Source organism: Peromyscus eremicus, chromosome 8b (assembly GCF_949786415.1).
Source record: "Peromyscus eremicus chromosome 8b, PerEre_H2_v1, whole genome shotgun sequence".
NCBI classification, from domain to species: Eukaryota; Metazoa; Chordata; class Mammalia; order Rodentia; family Cricetidae; genus Peromyscus; species Peromyscus eremicus.
The window spans coordinates 53619177-53638196 of record NC_081424.1 but is presented as its reverse complement, the minus strand read 5'-3'; the positions used below and the strand labels follow the sequence as shown (position 1 = coordinate 53638196).

The 19020-nt window shown below is 46.8% G+C and overlaps 1 long non-coding RNA gene across 1 annotated transcript; it reads right to left on the bottom strand.

The window, feature by feature from the left end:
- Nucleotides 1-12943: 12943 nt before the first annotated feature.
- Nucleotides 12944-14749, bottom strand: LOC131918317 (uncharacterized). The gene is made up of 2 exons (XR_009380945.1): nt 14664-14749; nt 12944-13912 (listed from the first exon to the last, which is right to left on the bottom strand). It is a non-coding gene; the product is annotated as an uncharacterized LOC131918317 (long non-coding RNA).
- Nucleotides 14750-19020: the final 4271 nt, after the last annotated feature.

Genomic DNA, 19020 nt, shown 5'->3' with positions numbered 1-19020 from the left:
AAGGAGGGTTTGAAGACTGACTCTGGCCTGAAACTGGGAACACAGACCCTAACTGCGTCTGTATTGAAAGTGTATGTGCCCCTTTAAAAATAACCTGAAGAGGGAAGCCCCTTTCATTATCATTTAAAAGTGATTTCTGGTTAAAGAGGAAGCAAGATCTCGGTTTAAGTTGGGATTCAGATACATTTGAACTCTCAGAAACTGTTCCCTCAACTTGCATGGAATGCAAATTTCAGTTCCTAAAAAAAATCTAAATGAGGTGTTAAATATTAAGCAAAGATGACTTATCTTTCTCCATAATGATAACCCAGCAGGAAAATCGCTGAGGAAAAAACACATGGAAGTTCATACTAATAAAAACACCTCATACAGATGTTTAAAGGTAGATACCTGTGTGTGGTGTGTGTGCGCGTGTGTGTGCGTGCGTGTGTGTGTGTGTGTGTGTGTGTGTGTGTGTGTGTGTGTGTGTGTATGGTGTGTGTGTGGTATGTGTGTGTGTGGTATGTGTGGTGTATAGGGTATATGTGTATGGTGTGTGTGTGTGTGTGTGTGTGTGTGTGTGTGTGTGTGTGTGTGTCTATGAGCCTGTGAGTGTGTACAGGCACTATCCTCATTTGGGGAAGTGGCCCAGGCTGGGTACACAGGTCTAATTGTCTCTCTAATTGTCTAAGTGTCCTCTGGCTTTGCTGTATCCTTTTCCCTTCAAGGAGGAAAAAGTGTGTTTCCACGGCTCTATGGCTCTCATGCAAGAGGCACAGGTCAGAGTCGGGGCTTTTCATGCCAGAGAGCTAAATGCCTTCACTGAGTAGTATGAGAAAGGCCAGCCACCCCAGCTGCTTTTTATTTAAGGGGCTTTTCTGAGTTTGTCCTGTAGATTACAAAGAACACTCATGCTCACCAGGAAAAGAGAGGCCGACAGTAGGAGGATGGTAACAGCAATGGGAACAATAAAGCTGTCTTTATTGGTCCTTGACACATGCCTGGTGCAGTTACCTGCATTCTTTACTTTCAGAACCGTCCAGGGAGGAGGGTGAGGCTCTGAGGAGTGGCTGAGTGGGCTCTATCCCCAGGCTAACCCCATAGTGGCAGCTCTTTGCACTTCATCTCACGGTCACTTTGAGATGTCTCTCATTTTACGATCGGTGAGAGAGTGATCCACTAAGGCTAGAGCCCTTGCTAGGTTCACATCCTCGGCTTTCCCAGGGCCAGATCCCACACTCTTGCCACAGGAAACCTCCGAATAGACATCTCTGAGCCAGTGCCTGCCATAAGCTGCAAGGCTGAGATGTCAACAATGCCTGGAGTCTAAGCCCCAGGAAAGAGACGATTCCAAGCCACAAACTTGGACTAAATGGGCCGTTTTAGTCATGGGACAAAAAAAAAAAAATCACCCAGGGCAAAACAAACAAGGAAAAAGAAGACAGAGCCAGGACTGAGCGGAATCCGGGCTTCTGGACCAGCTGGACTGATGGCTAAGAGCTGTGGGGATTCTGTCTTTTGGGTCTGGAGACCAGCTTCTACGGTCGTCGTCGTCGGTGGAGGCCATGGACTGTAGCGCATGGATGTGGGAAGTACTCAAATTGACACATTGCAAATCCAGTGATAGGAAAGACTTACGTGTCCCATTTCATTTTCTAGAAAGGCCATGGAGTGGCCAAGCCAGACAGGATGTGTACTCCAGTCTACAACACATAGACAGGGGCAGGTGACATATGTCAGTCCAACCTCTTGTAATTATTGTAAGCAGGACACATGACTTAGTGGCTGTCCCTGTTTGTGTCCAGAGGTCAGGGTTCAAAACAATTTAGAAAGAACTCTTATAGGAACTTCTAGGTCAAACAAACTATGCTACAGTCAGTGCTAAATTAGTGACAAGATACACAACCAATTATTTCTTTCACTAAAAATCTTCTGTAAAATATGCATCTATTGTAAATGCTGTCTTGATGACTGTGATAACTCATTAAACACAGCTTCTACAAGATTTTCTGTACAAATGATTTAGTGGGGAAATGTGCTCCCAATCATCTCCTGGGCCCAAGGCTTTTTAAAAAGAGGCTTGATGCACTGAAGGCTACAAACAGGCGTTCCCAGCCAGCATCCCACTTCTATCCTAAGCTCCCTGATGAGGAAATATGAGTCTTTCTGCAAGGGAGTCAGGAGGGAACACGGGCAGATGTGAAAATTCTGGCTCTTGTTTTAGTATGCTAACTCAGTGTGTTCCAAGTCCTTTCCCTCTGGAAAATTACTCAGCTACATTCAAATGATTGAAAAAAAAAAACAAAACACTTGAAGCCTCTCCAGTTCGGCAGAGGCGTGGGGGTGTCAGTGTGGACACAGATCTAGGTCTCTGTGGAGGAGATCAGAGCTGGAGGCTGCCTCTGAGGAGCACCCACTTTCTGCTTCTCGCTGGCCTGCGAATTCCTGGCTTTCCTCCTGTCTCCACACACGGACACCAGGCTTCCAGCAGCGCCTGCTACTATTTTGGTTAGTTTGAATTATTTCCATGGAGACGCTCAAAGCCTTGGAATCTGTAATTATCTTTTGCAAAGGCTATTAGGTGCAGCTAGCACATTTTACAGCTTCGTGTTGCAAGGACGAGGCCGTAGGTTTTTTTGACACCTGGTTATTTCATTCCATACAGTGCAAAGGAATGTCTTAGTGCCATTTGGCCTCCACGAGGACGTGTCAGGGCCACTCCCCTGTCACAACATTCCTGGTTCATTCCTACTACGGAGCAGATTTTTTTTTTTGTACTTTCCACGTGATGCCTCCACCATGTCAACACATGATTCATTGTTAGCTCAAGGAATAGGCCGACGACCTAGGTAGGTGTTGTATGATACTACATCCTTCTCCTGGGTAATCTTGGTCTTGTTATCAGACATCTGAGGTGGAAATGTGATGTACTGAAACTGATTGACAAAAACCACATACAGCAACCAGTAGTGTTTTTAGCCCCAATGTGGTTACAGCTTACTTCCTCTACACATTTATAACAAAGGCTTTTGAACATGGCCGGGGGCAGAGAGCCAACTTATGGTGGGTCAGAGAGAAGTCTGTTTTCTAGTTACAGCTTCGGCAACATATCCACTCCTTAGCTTTTTTAAAAAAAAATAAGATTGAAAATTTTACCTATGTATATATATATGTGTATGAGTCTCTCTACGTGTGTGCCATGTGTGTGCCCCTTCCCTCGGATGCCAGAAAAGGGTATTGGATCCTGTTGGATTCCCTGGATCTGTAGTTTCAGGCAGGTGTGAGCCACCCAATGTGGGTGCTGAGATCTATACTCGGGTCCTCTGGAAAAGCAGTAAGCTTAACTGCTGAGCCCTCCCTCCAGACCTGTCTCCATAGTTTTATCAAGGAAAAGCTCTTTGGACTCAATATGATGGTTGTGTTTTTCTGTATCTGTCAGTCATTCTTAGCTAAGAACTGCTGAATATGAGCAGGGCGGTGAATGGAAACATCTAGAAGGGTGCAGGTATAGGAAATGCCACCACAGGCTATTTTAGACCCAGAATTTCAGAGTTAAAACTAACTTCATTGAGTGCATATACAAAGCAAGTATAAATTTGCATTATGTGGGCATGGAGTTTTATCCGGCAACCTTGACGTTTCGGTTTGTCAGCGTCTCCAGTGAGCCCTGACTGCTGCTTTCCTGCCTTGTCTGCCTTAGAAATCCTGCCTGCCAACGTTCTGGTAGGCTTCATAAATACAGTATTTTCAGAAAAAGCAGTGGTGAGGCTGAGCAGCTTGTGGACCACCCTAGAGATCTAATGAGGGGTGTTCTGGATTTGCCAGTGAGCGTAGCGAGACCTTGGTCTTGTTTCCTAACCCACAAAGTCTCACACTGCCACAGCTTAGTGTTTTGAGGAACTGTGACTTAGACAGACTGTCAAGTCCCCAGGCATCAGAAGTTGTTAGGGGTATAGGTGGTTTGAGCTGCTGGTGGAATCACCCAGGCTCACAGGCAGGGGATGAGTCATGAAGAATAGATTCATGCAGCAGGGATACTCACCTGCTGTTTCTAGGCAGGAAAAGTGAGCCACTAGAATCACGGTTTCCTGTCTGGCCCACTCCAGGCCATGTGCACCCCTTGGCTGGCTGTTTCAGTAGATCTGATCTGGTTGTCCCCTTGTATGCCTCAACTTGCCTGTGGGCCTCTCTCCACAGTGACCTGTCTCTATCTGTGCCTATCTAAACTGCATGGAGAAGGTCTGGAGATCTATGCAGAAAATGTCTTTATTATGGGCTGGCATGGCCTGGGAACACATGGCAGCTGTCCTCTACCCCTTCTTTCTTACCTCATGCCAGAGGAGCCCCAACCTCCCATCACTGAGTATTCAGAAGGAAGAAAGGTGATAACTTGTCAATCAATATTGTCCCTATGCCCCCACTGTCACCCTGATTCAGGAAGGACTTCCCACCACAACCCACATGGCTTTGGACTTGGACTGGCACCATGAAGAATGAAGAACTGATAGGTATAATGTAAAGCTGGGACCGAGCAGCCACGCACTTGGATGGAGAGAGCATTCCAGCAGTAGCCCTGAAACTCAATGCATTTATTATGCTCAGCATCGATGAAGACATGGGCTAGCAAATCTCGGTAAGAGGTCTCTGTAGGAGAGCAGTTTCAGGCTGTAGTTATCTGGGATGAGGAAGCTGTGGTTGGTACTTTCTGAATGCACTGGTTCTAGAGAAGGTCAATTCCTTCAACATATATACTCAGACCAGAGGAAGACCTTGCCATTCCCGTGGGTCTGAGGCATTGGTGTCTTCAACATGGCTGTGCTTCTCACAGGGCTTCGCCAACGTGACTTGTTTTACCCCAAAGTGCACAGTCTGCGTGTGGTTGGGGGGAGGGCAGGACAAAGTACACCTCCTTGGCATATGAGGGTCAGCGCTCAAGTGCCTAAGAAGAGGCAAGATATAGGTGAGCTCTCTATCCTGCTGTTTGCCTAAATCAGCACGTGAAGCCACAAAGGAGGAAGCTGCCTTGGCCCTCTCCCATTAGAGAGGACAAAGGTCAACGCCAAAGACAACTTTGTACCCTACAGGGCCTAGAGTGGCAGCAGGGGAGTCAACATCAACATGCTGTTCTAGCTTCCTTTATCTGCCATTAATTTACTTTCCCAAAATAAAAGAAGCTGTCACCTTGTCCGGCCATTCTTCTGCATAGCTACTGTTCTTCACAGATGACACAGTGTAAGGCCATTGAAAGTCAGCTCTCGGGGAACTTCTCATTCCCTGGGTAAGCTGCCCATGCCTGTGAGGCAGACACACCAATAAACATCATCTTCGGTGACAGGGTCCCTCTCCCTAGACGCTTACAAGGCTCGTAGAACACGTTACTTTCCCTCCTCATACAGTAGTGAGTTGGAAAGAGGCCAGTGTGTGTTCTGTTTGTTTTATTTTCTGTTTCCTTGGGACGTTTGATGAGGTTCTGAGGATTTCTGCCACCCTCCTTTATAGAGGAGACATTCAGTCTTCCAAACTGCAGCCAAGTCATGAGAGGAAAGAGACTTCTGGGTACAAATTGTATCTGTCTGCTTGTAAGTGGGGGCGGGGCACTGTCCTGCATCCCGCCCTTTCTTCCTTCCCAGCCCAGCACAGGCATCTGGGCTCAAATAGCTGCAGCATCCACCTGTGCCTCTAGCTTGTGAAGGAGAATCCCTGGAAAGAAGCTGTGTCTGCAAAAGCTTACTAAAACTTCTATGATTGGAGAGTTTGGAATGTTGCAGATCCAGAGCTTAATTATAATTTATCTTGAGGTATCTTTAGATCACTAAATAGTCATTTCCTTTTCCATTTCCCCACCTAACTTCCTTACTACAGATAAAAAAAAAAAAAAAAACCTTTGGAATACAAAACTTGGAATGTATTAACTTAACAAATCTCTATTTTCCATCAACCAAAGGGCACCAGCTAGCTCCCGAGGCCTAGAGCCTGGATGTCTCCCCTGTGCTGTAACAGCCCACAATGCTCCCATCAATGCATTTTCGAAGTGCCTTGATCTTTGTTCCGTGACTATAAAATTTCATGGAACAGCTTTCATGTAGGAACTTGGAACTTGGGGTAACTTGAGTTCCCAGCACTCATGTTAGTTCCAGATAAGCGATCTCTTATCCCCTTTGAGGTGAGCGCTGTGTTTTTCCATCAACACTCCCAAGGAAGCTTTTTTTTCCTTTGATCCTTTACCCACTGCACGGTTTGGTTCGTTCAGTTTCCCGACCTCAGCTCTCACTCTGATATCTTCTGTCTTTTCCTAAGACACAGTTACTCGCTGTGGAAATGGAAATTCCAGTTCAAAAGCTGTTTCACATGCGCAAAGAGGCTCTCACCGGGCTCTCTCATCCTTGAATCCTAAGGGACACGACTATAAGTGCTCACAGGTGTATCATCTCTTCAAGGACCTGCCTCTGCAGGGTGCTGACGATAGCCCAGGGTACTGGCCAGGTGTCACGAGCTCCATTTTACATAGAGAATCAAAGGTTCCAGGTCACTCCTTAGGCTGCTGTTCCTATACCCCAGATCCTGCTTTCAGACAACCCTTCCTTACCTTATACTCAAGTCTCTTCCAAAAGCCTCCTTTTTATGTTTTAACTACCTCCTGTTATGTAGGGTAGCGCTAGACAATAGGAAAGTGGCAACTTGGAATTGGCTGTCTCTCTCCCAACCATGGCACAGAGAGAGAGAGAGAGAGAGAGAGAGAGAGAGAGAGAGAGAGAGAGAGCGCACTGGGTGTCTTGATACATGCTGTCCTCTGACTGGAAAAGTGACACATGTCCCCAGTCCTCCAAAAATAAGTTCTCCGAAACTAGCACCACAAAAAGGAACTGAAGAAGAACATGTGTGTCAGCTCTCCCAGTACAGTCAACTGGTTACCTAGAAGCGGCCCAGAGCTGCACATCTGGGCTGAGGGAGGGGTGTGCGGGAGGGGCTGCTGCTATTGGTTAGAACTGCGCAGTGAAAACAGTAACAAAACCTAGGCCGCGTGGATGGTTTCCTCTTTTTAAATTCTCTCTAGACGGTGTGCTCAGCTCGCCCTGTGTCCTCCTGTCTTTCTGTCCCCTGTGGGCCTTCAGGAGTAGCAAGTGACTCAGACGTCAATGATTCATGTTGGCCAACGAATTAAAAAAACAACCTAATTTTTATTGGTTTCTGCTTCCCCTTCCCCCCACTCTCCTCCTCCCCCCTTCCCCTTCCTCTCCTCTTCCACCCCTCCCCCTATCCCCTCCTCCTTATCCATCCTCCTCTCCTCCCCGTCCCTCTACCCCCTTCTTTTTTATAACCTCACTTCCCACTGCTTGGCTGTCAGGTATCACCTTCCCCATTCTGGTACCCCATAGCCTCCAATAGGTTTGTGTGGCCAGACTGAGAGGCAATGGGAAGGGAACCCGTGGATATGCTGGGGATCCCTCTTCACATGGGAATGGGGCCCCAAGTCCATCTGCTGCTGCTTTCTTCCCTATCCAGGTGCCGTGCAGGCGACCAGCTACATGTCTACTCTGACTCTGGATTTCTTCTGGGCCTAGAATCCAGCACTCAGTGTCAAGCCAGGAAGCTGGGATCTATTTCCTCTGTGACACAAAGTCCCCTGTGTCCCCACTGGCTGGCCATACCTAGATAGTTCTCTAGAGCCATTGACCAGCACCTCTGAGGTGGGGGGCTGTCTCTGCTCCACCCACCCGTGACCGGCTTTAACAGATGGATTGCGATCAGTGCTACTGTGGGTCAGTCTTGACTTGAATTGCTGGATACATCCCACGGGGAAGAAGGGGGCGGGTCACCCCAAGGCTCAGTTTCAGTGGTTTCCTGTCACTAACAGGCAGCTGTCTGGAAAGAAAGGGTGTACATTTGCTGATTCCCATGGGATGAACACTTTCACCAAAGCCGATTTCGAGCTATCCACATGCCAGTGAGTAAGTTGGGAAGAGATGCACAGTAGCCTATGGTTACATAGCAGTCCCTATGCACAGGTAGAATGTATGTGAATAACCTGGGCAGCATCGGCAATAAGAAAGCATTCTTAATAAGGAAGTGATGTGCCTTCGCTGTTTACTGCCCTTCTTTTTAACATAAAGTATTCAATTTGTAAGTTTGTATCATTTAACTTGTAATAATGGCTATGTTATCAACCAGCTTACAGACTTCCTGAGCCATCAGCGCTGGGTCCTCTGGAGCCCATGTGGGTCATTTCCAGCACACCCGCCAGGCCTCTTTCTCAACTCCATCTTTCCTAGAGTTCAGCCGCACTTCCGTCACAAATTTCAGGATTCCTGCCAGAGAGCAACGTGACTACTGCTCCTTCTTTTGATAAGTCCTTATTTTATTTGGCTTCCAAGAGGACGGGGCTGCCCCCCCCCCCCCCCGGACACTCTACAATTCTGTTTTATTTTGTCTTTGCCAGTTTTTCAAAACTCTCAAAGACTCCGGTTCGCCTATTGGCCCCTTACCTGTGGAGCTTCTCAGGACGCCGACATGATGCCTTCTGGTTTTCTGTTCTCCTTCTTCTGAAGGACAATGTGTCATAAATCCATACTTCCAGGGCTGATCTCACCTTTGAACTCCAGTCATGCGTGTGCAGCTTCCTGCTGCCTAGCAACTCCTCCCAGCTCATTCTTTATCACTTCCCTATCCATGCTCATGCTGACTGCAGCCCGGGAATGCTCAGCATCTATGTGCCCCCGATGCTGGAGACTCACCCCTGAAACTCACTGAGGGCAAATGATGTCACCACCTGCCTGGTGACACAGGCCAGAATCCTTGAGTCATCCCTGGGGCATGCCTCTCCCATTCATTGATGACCACTTAGTCAATAAGCACCTCAAGTAACTTGGATGTTCCCTGTCTCCGGCGGCTTCTAGTCTGCCATCCATCTCCTGGGTCAGCAGAAGCCCCCAGTGTTCTCTCTGTAGCCTCAGACCTGCAGACTTTGACTCCATTCTCCACACTGCTGGAAAAAGACTTCTGAAGTCACATTTCTGATGTTGTCATTTCCCTCTCAGCTTTTCGGAATAACATCTGTGCTTCTTGGCATGTGCTTCTTCAAGGCCTTCTTGTCAACAGCTTTCCTCAGACCCATGCTTCGGCCACAGGGACCTTTCTGCTTTAGTAGTCCATTGCCAAAGGTGTTCTTCGGACTTAGAATCCTTCCACCCCACACCGCCAAGACCCCATTCACTCTTCGACTAAATTGGCCTTAAAACCTTAGTTCAGGGACCGCTTTGCCAAGATCATTGTGTAGGTAGGAACCGAGACAGCAGCGGGGTTAGGTTTTGTGTGTGTGTGTGTGTGTGTGTGTGTGTGTGTGTGTGTGTATGTGTGTGTATGTGTGTGAACTTGGCACAAACCAGGGACATCAGGTAAGAGGGAACCTCAGTTGAGAAAATCCCTTCATTATATTGTCCTGCAGGAAAATCTGTGGGGCATTTTCTTGATTAATGATTGATGGTGGGGATGGGGGGCAACCCATTGTGGTGGTGCCAGCTCTGGGCTGGTGGTCCTGACTTATAGAAGAAAGCAAGTTGAATGAGCAGTACTAGTTCTGTTTCAGTTCCTGCCTCTGCTCCAGGTTCCTGCTCTGAGCTCCTGCTGCGGCTTCCCTTCCTGAGGAACTCTAACCTGTAAGATGTAACAAACTATTCCCTCCCTGAGTCAGCCCATCCCCTGCCCCAGGTTGTCTTTGGTCATGGGTCTTTGTCAGAGCAATAGAAAGCAAGCTAGAACTGGGCCCAACCTCCATTTTTATTCTGTGTAGACTTTGACATCTGGGGTCACGTGATAGGAAAATAAATGGTACCATCAAGGCTGCCTCCCACTTGAGTGTTCATTGGCTCTCTGCTGTGGCCTGGATCTGGAACATTACCCAAGGGCTCCTGTCTTTTAGTCTTGTTCTCCATCCTAGGGTGCTGTTTGGAGGTGATGGAGCCCAGTGGAAGGGATTGAGCCATTGGGCACATGTCCTTGAAGGTATTGGAAACCCAGCCCCCTTTCCTCATGCTCTTTTTTGCTTCCTGGCTGCTGTGAAGTGAGCACGCTTCCTCTACCAGATGTTTGTACCACGCTGTCCTGTGCTACAGCAAGCCCAGAGCCACAGGACCAGTTCATCATTTATATCAAAACAAATCTTTCCTACGGATGCTGGGGGTAGAGCGCCTCCCTAGCACACACAAAGACCAGGCCTGGGTGCACCCCCCAGCACCACAAAACAACAGCATCAAACCCATCTTTCCTCCTTTAGGTTGTTTATGCCAGGTATTTTATCCCAGCCATGGGAAGCTAATCCACCCAGGAAGCTACCACAGTCCACACGGAGTGACTCTTCTCTGTCTTGGCCATGCTAAACCAGAATACAACCATTCATCTATGAATCTCTGTGGTTCTTTAAAAGAGAAGCCTGTGTCTTTTGTTACTGTGTCTGTGACAGCAAGGACTGGGTGGAGTCTCTAGGTTTGTTGAACGAATGAAGGCCTGGATGGTGACTGACAAGGGCAGCTAGCTCAGGGCAAGGGACCCTGAGGATGAATCTGAGTGTCATCTCTCTCTCACATAGTGTGGCTTGGGCCCAATATTCCACAAGTAGCTGCTTCCTGGGATGCGTATGTGGTTGGGATGAGAGTGTTGGCTGCTGAGTCTTCAGCACATAGCCATTAAACAATGGCTAACAACACTCTTAGGCATTTAAGCGACTTCGTTTTTCTAGAATTCCCACATCAGTGTTCATTATTATAATTGTTATTTTGACTGTCTGGTTTTTATGAGAAAAACAGTGAATTGTAAATAATATCTTGCAAGTATTTTTAACTGGTGTGGAGGTTGTTTGTAAATTAATGAGCCACAGTTTCATGTAGTCACAGGGAGCTAATGTAACACACAGCCACTATGCTGAAATCCAAGGGAAGGACTATCAGACTTAGCTGGAGTATCATTCAGGGTTCACAGCCTTGCCCCTGTTGACTTATTGGCACAACTTCAGATATATTACAGAGGAAGACTGTCCCCACGACTTTCGCCCTCTACTGGTGGAAGCAGATCCTTCCAACGTATTTGACTATGTTGCCCTCTCAGGATCCAGCTTATAGCCTAATTTCCGAACAATAATTTTGGTTTGCTCACTAGAGTATCTAGCACCTTGAATGCATTTTCAGAAGATATCAGAGCACAGATGTGACTCCACTCCTCCAAGTCCACTCTCAAGGACTAAGAATTCTAGAGGAACTTGGAAAAATATAAGCCAGTACTGAAAATTGGAAGGATTGGATTTGTGTGATGACAAAATTGGTGCCCGGATGTGACAGCCTGGCTTGTAGTGAATGAAGGTGATTGTATCTGTATGGAGCTCTGTGATACATGGAGGACAGAGGCACATGACTGCTAAGGTAACTCTTTCAACCATACCAGCAAGGACAGCTTTAAAAGACAGAACATAACTTGTCTTGGTAGACATTCACTGTTATTGTTTGTGACTGTTGGGGACAGTCTTCTCAGTCAGCTGATATTATGTCTCATCTCAAAGGTCACTCTTGAAACAAAGTCTAGTTTCACAGGAAAAAAAATATGGTGGGTATGACTCACAGAATGAGCTTTTTTTTTTTTGTTTTTGGTTTTTGGTTTTTGAAGACAGGGTTTCTCTGTATAGCCCTGGCCATCCTGGAACTCACTGTGTAGATTTGTAGCCTCAAATTCAGAGGTCTGCCTGCCTCTGCCCCTCAAGTGCTGGGATTACAGGTGTGTGCCACCATGCCCAGCTACAGACTGAGCTCTTCACTCCTGCGTTCCCCATGCCACCAGAGATCAGAGCCTGAGGCTTTGATTACCGAAGAGATCTCCTAGGGGTAATTTTCTTTTCCTTTTTGAGAGGTGTGCTGTGTGTGTGGTGCATGTGTGTGAGTGTGCAAGTGTGTGTGCCACAGAGACCAGAGGAAGCCACAATAAGCCTTTGCCTTATTGCTTTGAGCAGGGTCTTTCACTGAACTGGAAGCTCGCCTAGAAGCACCTTCTTTGGGCTATGGCAGCTGGCCAGCAAGCTCCCATTCTCTTGCCTGTCTTGACCCCCATTACTGGCATGTGCAGCCATGCTGGACTTTTTACATGGGTGCTGAGGCTTTGAACTCAGATCCTCATGCTTGCACAGGGAGACATTTCCCCAACACCCCTATGTAGTATGAATCCTAAAGGGTCTTATTAATAAAAACAAATCCATAGCCAGGTATTGGGGTGAATGCTGGAAGATCAGAGAAGCAGAGCAAGCCACAGCCACCTCATCTCACCAGTTCCTCAGCTGGTCTTGTTTCCTCAGACTGGATGCCTCTGAGTCCTCATCCAGAATGAATCTCAGCTGAACTGCTACTCATAGCCTGAAAGCTTAACCAACCTTAGTTCCTTGTCCTCATGCCTTAAATATCTTTCTGCTTTCTGCCATCACTTCCTGGGATTAAAGGCTCTTGTTACCATGCCTGGCTGTTTCCAGTGTGGCCTTGAACTCACAGAGATCCAGGCGGATCTCTGCCTCTGGAATGCTAGGATTAAAGGTGTGTGCTACCACTGCCTAACCTCTATGTTTAATATTATAGCTGTTCTGTTCTCTGACCCCCAGATAAGTTTATTGGGGTGTACAATATATCAACCACACCCCTAAGGGTAATAACCTACAATGTCTGTCTTACAACCAGGATCCAAACAATGATGACAGGGGCACTTCTAGGATGAAGAGCATTTAGCTCTACAGATTCCTAGGAATAAAAACCCCACACCACTCGGAAGTAGTTTCTTCTCAAGATGTAAGACAGTATCTTTCTGACAATTGCTTTTAGATCTCTCATATTCCAGCTTAAACCAGTGACGGTCACATTATAATCTGGGTCAAACCAAACAGTGGGAAAGGGGCCTTAGCTTCCTTTAATCCTTGGGGGGAATAAAAAGGCAAACTCCAAGGTTTTGCCAGTCTACCTTTATTGCTGCATACATTTGGAGGAAAGCATCCACAAAGTCTGGGCAGGTTTTGGATCCCAGACATGTTCTGTCTACCGGAAAGGAGAAAGGATTAACACTGAGGAACTGGAGAGGTCACTAGAAAAGAGATGGCTGATGGAGAATCAATCTCTCTCTCTCTTTCTCTCTCTCTCTCTCTGCCCCTTACCCTGCTCCTTTTCAGGAGCCCCCAGTAGGCTTCATCCTATAACTTGGGGATCAAGGCTAGGGTCCATGTCAACTTCACATCTAAGTCACATACTGGCCAGGAGAAATGGGTTCCTTGGAATGTTTTGGAGAATTCTCTTGGGTTAGCAAGAATACTGGGATGGGCACAGACACCATCTTTAACTAGAAAGCTCGTGTGAGGCTGAAGCAGCTTGCTCTTTAGTTTTAGGCAGACCAGAGACCCTCTGCTTCTCAGGAAAGCAAGACAGGGTGACAATTACACTTGTGTTCTAAATCTGAAGAGCTGCCACATCTGCTACCTACATCCAGGCAGTTGAGGGATGTGGGGGCCAACCCTCTATTCCAGAATCCTTCCCATCAGTGAGCAGAGAGCAGACACTCACTGGGTCACTTTCCATGGCATGGCTCCCTCCTGACTCTTCAGAGCCTTAGAGAGACCCTCTCGGGGCCTCTGGGCAGCCCTGAGGAGAATAATAGCATCGCCCAGATCTCTTCCTTCTGAACAGTTATTTTAGCCAGATTGAAAGTCCTCTAACTGGGAGTCTGAAGTTCACAGTAAGGTAAGGTGACTCTTGACCTTCTTTTCTGAGCAGCAGCCATCAAGTGTGAGACAGCCGATAGTTCACTTCCTTCAGGATGCCAGGGCCACCTGCCCCAGACAACAGCTTCCCCGCCAGAGCTTCCTGTGCAGGGCAGCACTTCCTTTCCCTGAGATTGCTGCTCCTTCTGGAAATGCTCTCACTTCCTGAAAATAGATTCCTGGAAGTTGTAACTGGAGAGCAGTTGGGCCAGCAGGGGATTGTTTCCTGTCAGATACGGGGAGGGAGCGGGGGTTGTGGGGGAGCAGGGGTTGTGGGGAGCTTGGCAGGGTCACCCTAGTCATGTCTCCAGCAGGATGTCAGTCTGTTTGGACGGCCGTCCACCCTGTTTTTTCTCCTGCTCGTGTTCCGACTCCGGCATTTGATGCTTTTGACATCCAAGTGTCAGAAGAGCTATGGGGGGGGGGCAGCCCTCACTTGGGAATTTTGCTTCAGAGCCCATAGGCACCAGGCTGAGCTGGGGTGTGGTAGCACCCTCTTCTCACTGCGGGTGTGTGCTCATCTCTGTGGACCACATGCATAATAGCCTCACTGTCAAGAAAGCACTTGGTTGTCTCAAAACAAGAAGTGTCAAAAAAAACCACAGGCCTGTTTGGTGGGTTCCTCATGGCCACCCTGACTTCTTCACTGTTGTTCATACTCTGTCTTTGTTGATATTCCCCTACCTGCTCTCAACACAGAGTGTTAATGACTCTGAGCAATGGTGAATTTAGGCATAAAAACTGAACTCATCTCTGGCCAGAGGAGGGACTATAGTGGTCCCTGAGAAGGAATCTTTCCATTAGCAAAGATGATCCCTAGTTCTCCTAAGAACTTTGTCGTGGTTGTTTCTCATCTTGGGATGTGGCAAATCTCTGGGGATGGTGAAGTGAAGCATCTCACGGGCATGGGTCTTACCTCCTTGACCCCGTGGAGCTGTTAATTAATCCACGCTCTTGAGTTGCTCTGCTCTTGAACCTCTAAATCTTCTTGTTGAATTGAGTCGGAATGTATCCTGCACAGTGTTCCATAGCTCACAATTGCCCACTGCGGTGGCTTGAATGAAAAATTGTCCCCTGTAGGCTCAGGTATTTGAACACACCAACTGTGTGTTCAAATACCCAAATACTGTGCCCAGTTGGTGGCACAGTCTGGGGAGGTTCTGGAGCCTTTAGGACGCAGGACCTTGTTGGAGGAAGTGTGTCACTGGGGGTGGGTTTCTGAGCCCATTTCCAGTGTGCTTTCTTAGCATGTGAGTAAAGATATGGTCACTCAGTTTCCTGCCCTGGCCGCCTGCTGACTGACACGCCTCCGCTGCCCTTATGGGCTCTCCCTCTGGAACCATAGCCCAAAGAAACTTCTTCTTCCATAAGTCACTTGTCATGGTGTTTTACTAAAGCAAAAAGAAAGTAACAAATACAACCTTCTCCATAGACCGCTGCATTCCTCAGCACTCAACAGAAGAGCCATCTTCCTGAGTGTTCAGGCACATGGTATTAATGACATTGGGCAGCAGGTGTCTAGGACTTATTCAAGTGTAACTGAAATTTGGTCCCTGTTTAAAAAAAAAAAAAAAAACCCTACTCCTCACGTGCCCCTCATCTCTGGCAATAAACCACGCTGTGCTCTTTTTTCTGTGAGTTTGACCACTTTAGATACAACATGTAAGTAGAATCACGCAGCATTGGTCTTTCTGCATCTGGGCTGATTTGACTACTCTCAATGACCTCGAGGTTCCTCCACGTTGTGTCATATTGCAGGCTTCCTTCCCGAGGCTGAAGAGTCTTCCTTTCGATGTGCACACACGTTCTGTCTCCAGGCTCCCACCTGACATTTGGATGGCTTCCCTCGCTTGGCTATGTGAATAACACTGCTGTGGACACGGGAGTGCTGGGACCTCTGGGACTCTGCCTTCAATTCTCTCAAGTCAATACCAGGTTGCTAAATCAGATAGTGGTTCACATTTCATTTTCCTGAAGAAAAACTGGCTGTGTCATTTTTACATCTTTAACAACAGTGTACAAAGATTCTGACTTCTCCACAGCCCCTTCAATACTGACCAATTAAAAAAAAATAGCCATTTGAACATGTGTGAGGTGATATGTCATTGTGGTTTTGATTTGTATTTTCCTGATGGTGAGTGATATAGTGAATGTTTTCATATTTCTGTTGGTCATTTAAATATTTTCCTTGGAGGAATGTCAATGGCAAGTCTTTTGTCCATTTTAAAGAAAATTATTTTACATGCATGGATGTTTTGCCTGTATGAGTGCCTGTGAACCACATGTATGCAGTGCCCATGGAGGCCAGAAGGTCTCGTTGGATCACGTGGAACTGGAGTTACAGGCAAGTGTGAACTGCCATGTGGTTGCTGAGAACTGAACCTCTGGACGAGCAGTCAGTGCTCTTAACCACTGAGCCAACCCTCCAGTCCCCCTTTGCCCATCTTAAAATTATTATTAAGTTTATTTTATTTTTGCTGGTGAGTTGCAAGAGTCCCTTGTGGTGATATATTGTGTACCCTAATAAACTTGCATGAGGATCAGAGGACAGAGCCAGCTGCTAGATTAGATATAGAGGTCAGGCAGTTGGTAGCACACACCCTTAATCCTGTCACTGAGGAGGCAGAGATCTGTCTGGATCTCTGTGAGTTCGAGGACACGCTGGAAGCAGAGCCGGGCAGTGGTGGCACACACCTTTATTCCCAGTGGGAATAAAGCATGGGGCGCACACATGCCTTTAACCCCAGGAAGTGATGGCAGGGCAGAGAAAGGTATATAAGGCGTGAGGAGACAGGAACTAAGGCAGCTCAGCTGAGACCCTTTCGGGTGAAGACTCAGAGGCTTTCAGTCAGAGGATTCGTGGAGTTGGTGAGGTAATAAGTGGTGGCTGTGGCTTGCTCTGCTTCTCTGATCCTCCAGCTTTTACCCCAATATCTGGCTCTGGGTTTTTTTTTTTTTATTAGAAGACCATCTAAGATTCGAACAACAGTCCCTTATGTAGTTTGGCTGTTAACCCCTTATCAGATCTACGGTTGAAACTACAGTCTCTTGTTCTGTAGGCTGCCTCTCCACTTCTAGTATTTCCTTGGCTGTGCAGCTGCTTTGTAGAATGATGAAGCCCCGCTTGTCTGCTTTTGTTTTTGTTTCCACGTGCATGAGATCATAGCTAAGTACAATGTCGTGAAGGTTTCCCTTCAGGTTGGTTGGTTTGTTTTTGAGATTTACTTGGTTTTATTTGATCTGTGTGAGTGTTTGCCTGCATGTATGTTGGTTGGTACACCATGTGTGTGCAGTACCTGTGGAAGCCAGAAGAGATGTCAATCCCCTTGGAACTGGAATTACAGATGGTTGTGAGCTGCCATGCGGATGCTGGGAATGGAACCTGGGTCCTCTCCAAGAACAGTGAGTGACTTTACCTGCTGAGCCATCTCTTCAGTACCATTTCCTCTTTTTCCTTATCGGAGTTTTGTAGACTCGGGTTTTACATTTAAGCCTTTAGGCCATTTCGAGCTCATCTTTTGTGCAGTGATTTAAGATAAGGGGATGATTTTATTCCTTTGCTTTTGCTATAGTTTTTTTTAATGCCATTTGTTGTAGAGACCATCTCTTCCCTATTGTATATTCTTGTTAAAGATCAGATGACCAGATACAGGCATACACAGGCTTACTTCTCCGCTCTCTGCTCTATCCTGTCTCTCTTTATGCTATTCTCATTTGTGGAGGTTTGAATGAGAAGGTCCCCATAGGCTCATAAGTTTGAATGCTTGGTCCCCAGTTAGTGGAACTGTTTGGGAAGGATTAGGAGGTGTGGCCTTGTAGGAGGAGTTGTGTCAATGGAGGTGGGCTTTGAGGTTTCAAAAGCCCACGCCAAGCCCAGTGTCTCTCTCTCCACCTGAGGATCAGGGTGTGAAGCTCTCAGCAACTTCTCTAGCACCATGTCTGCCTGGCTGCCATAATGCTCATGGAGTCACCCTCTAAAACTGTAGGTAAGCCCCCAATTAAAGCTTTCTTTTATAAGGGTTGCCTCGGTCATGGTGTCTCTTCACAGAAACAGAATAGTAATTAAGACACTGTTTTAACTATTAGAGCTTCATAATATATTTTGAAATCAGGAACTGTGTTCTTCTTTATCAAGTTGTTTTGGTCATTCATGACTTAATTATGTGTGTGTGCATTTTAGTATCCTTTTTCCCATTTCTATAGAAAGTCTTGTGGTTGTGGCAGGAATTACATTGAATTTATCAATTTGGGGGTTTAGTATGGACATTTTAAATATTTATTTTAATCTCAACCATGGATATCTCGTCATTTATGTCACCTTAAACTTCTTGCAGCAGTGTTTTATAGTTTTTCATCTCCCTTGTTAAGTTTATTCCTAAGTAGTTTTTTTATGTTATTGAAGATGGATTCCCCTACCTCTAGTTTTTTTTTTTTGTGTGTGTGTGTGGGGGGGACTGTTAGTTCCTTTACCTCCATCTCAGTAGGAGTTTCTTCTAAGGTTTAGATGGTGTCTGTGTCTGAAGCCCACTTTGAAGGGAAAATCTGCACTGATCACGAACAGAAATTCAAGTTGGCTAACCTGGGCTCATAGGGGCTCACAGAGACTGAATTAACAACCAGGGAGCCTGCATGGGAGTGATCTACGACCTCTGCATATATATTATTGTGTAGCTTTGTCTTCTTGTGGGACTCCTAACAGTGGGAACAGGGGCTATTACTGACACTTTTGCCTGTGTTTGGGACCCTTTTCCTCATACTGCGTTGCCTCATCTAGCCTTCATGCAAAGGGAGGTGCTTAGTCTTACTGCAACTTGATATAATTGCAACTAAGCAATTGCCATGCTTAGTTGCTATCAATGGGAGGCCTGCCCTTTTCTGAATAGAAATTGAGGAGAAGTGGATGGGGGAGGGGAGCAAAGGGGAAGTAGGGGGAGGACTGAGAGGAGAGGAGGGAAGGGAAACTGTGGTCAGGATGTGTGGTAGTTTGAATGTAATTGTCCTCCATAATCTCATAGGGAGTAGCACTATTAGGGGATGTGGGTTTGTTAGTGTGGGTATGGCCTTGTTGGAAGAAGTGTGTCACTGTGGGGTCGGGCTTTGACCTCTCTTTTGCTCAAACTTCCCTCAGTGTAACAGTCAGTCAACTTCCTGTTGCCTGCAAGCCAAGATATAGCCAGCACCACATCTGCCTGCATGCTGCCATGCCCCCTGAAACTGTAAGTGAGCCACACTAGTTAAATGTTTTCTTTATAAGAGTTGCTGTGGTCATGATG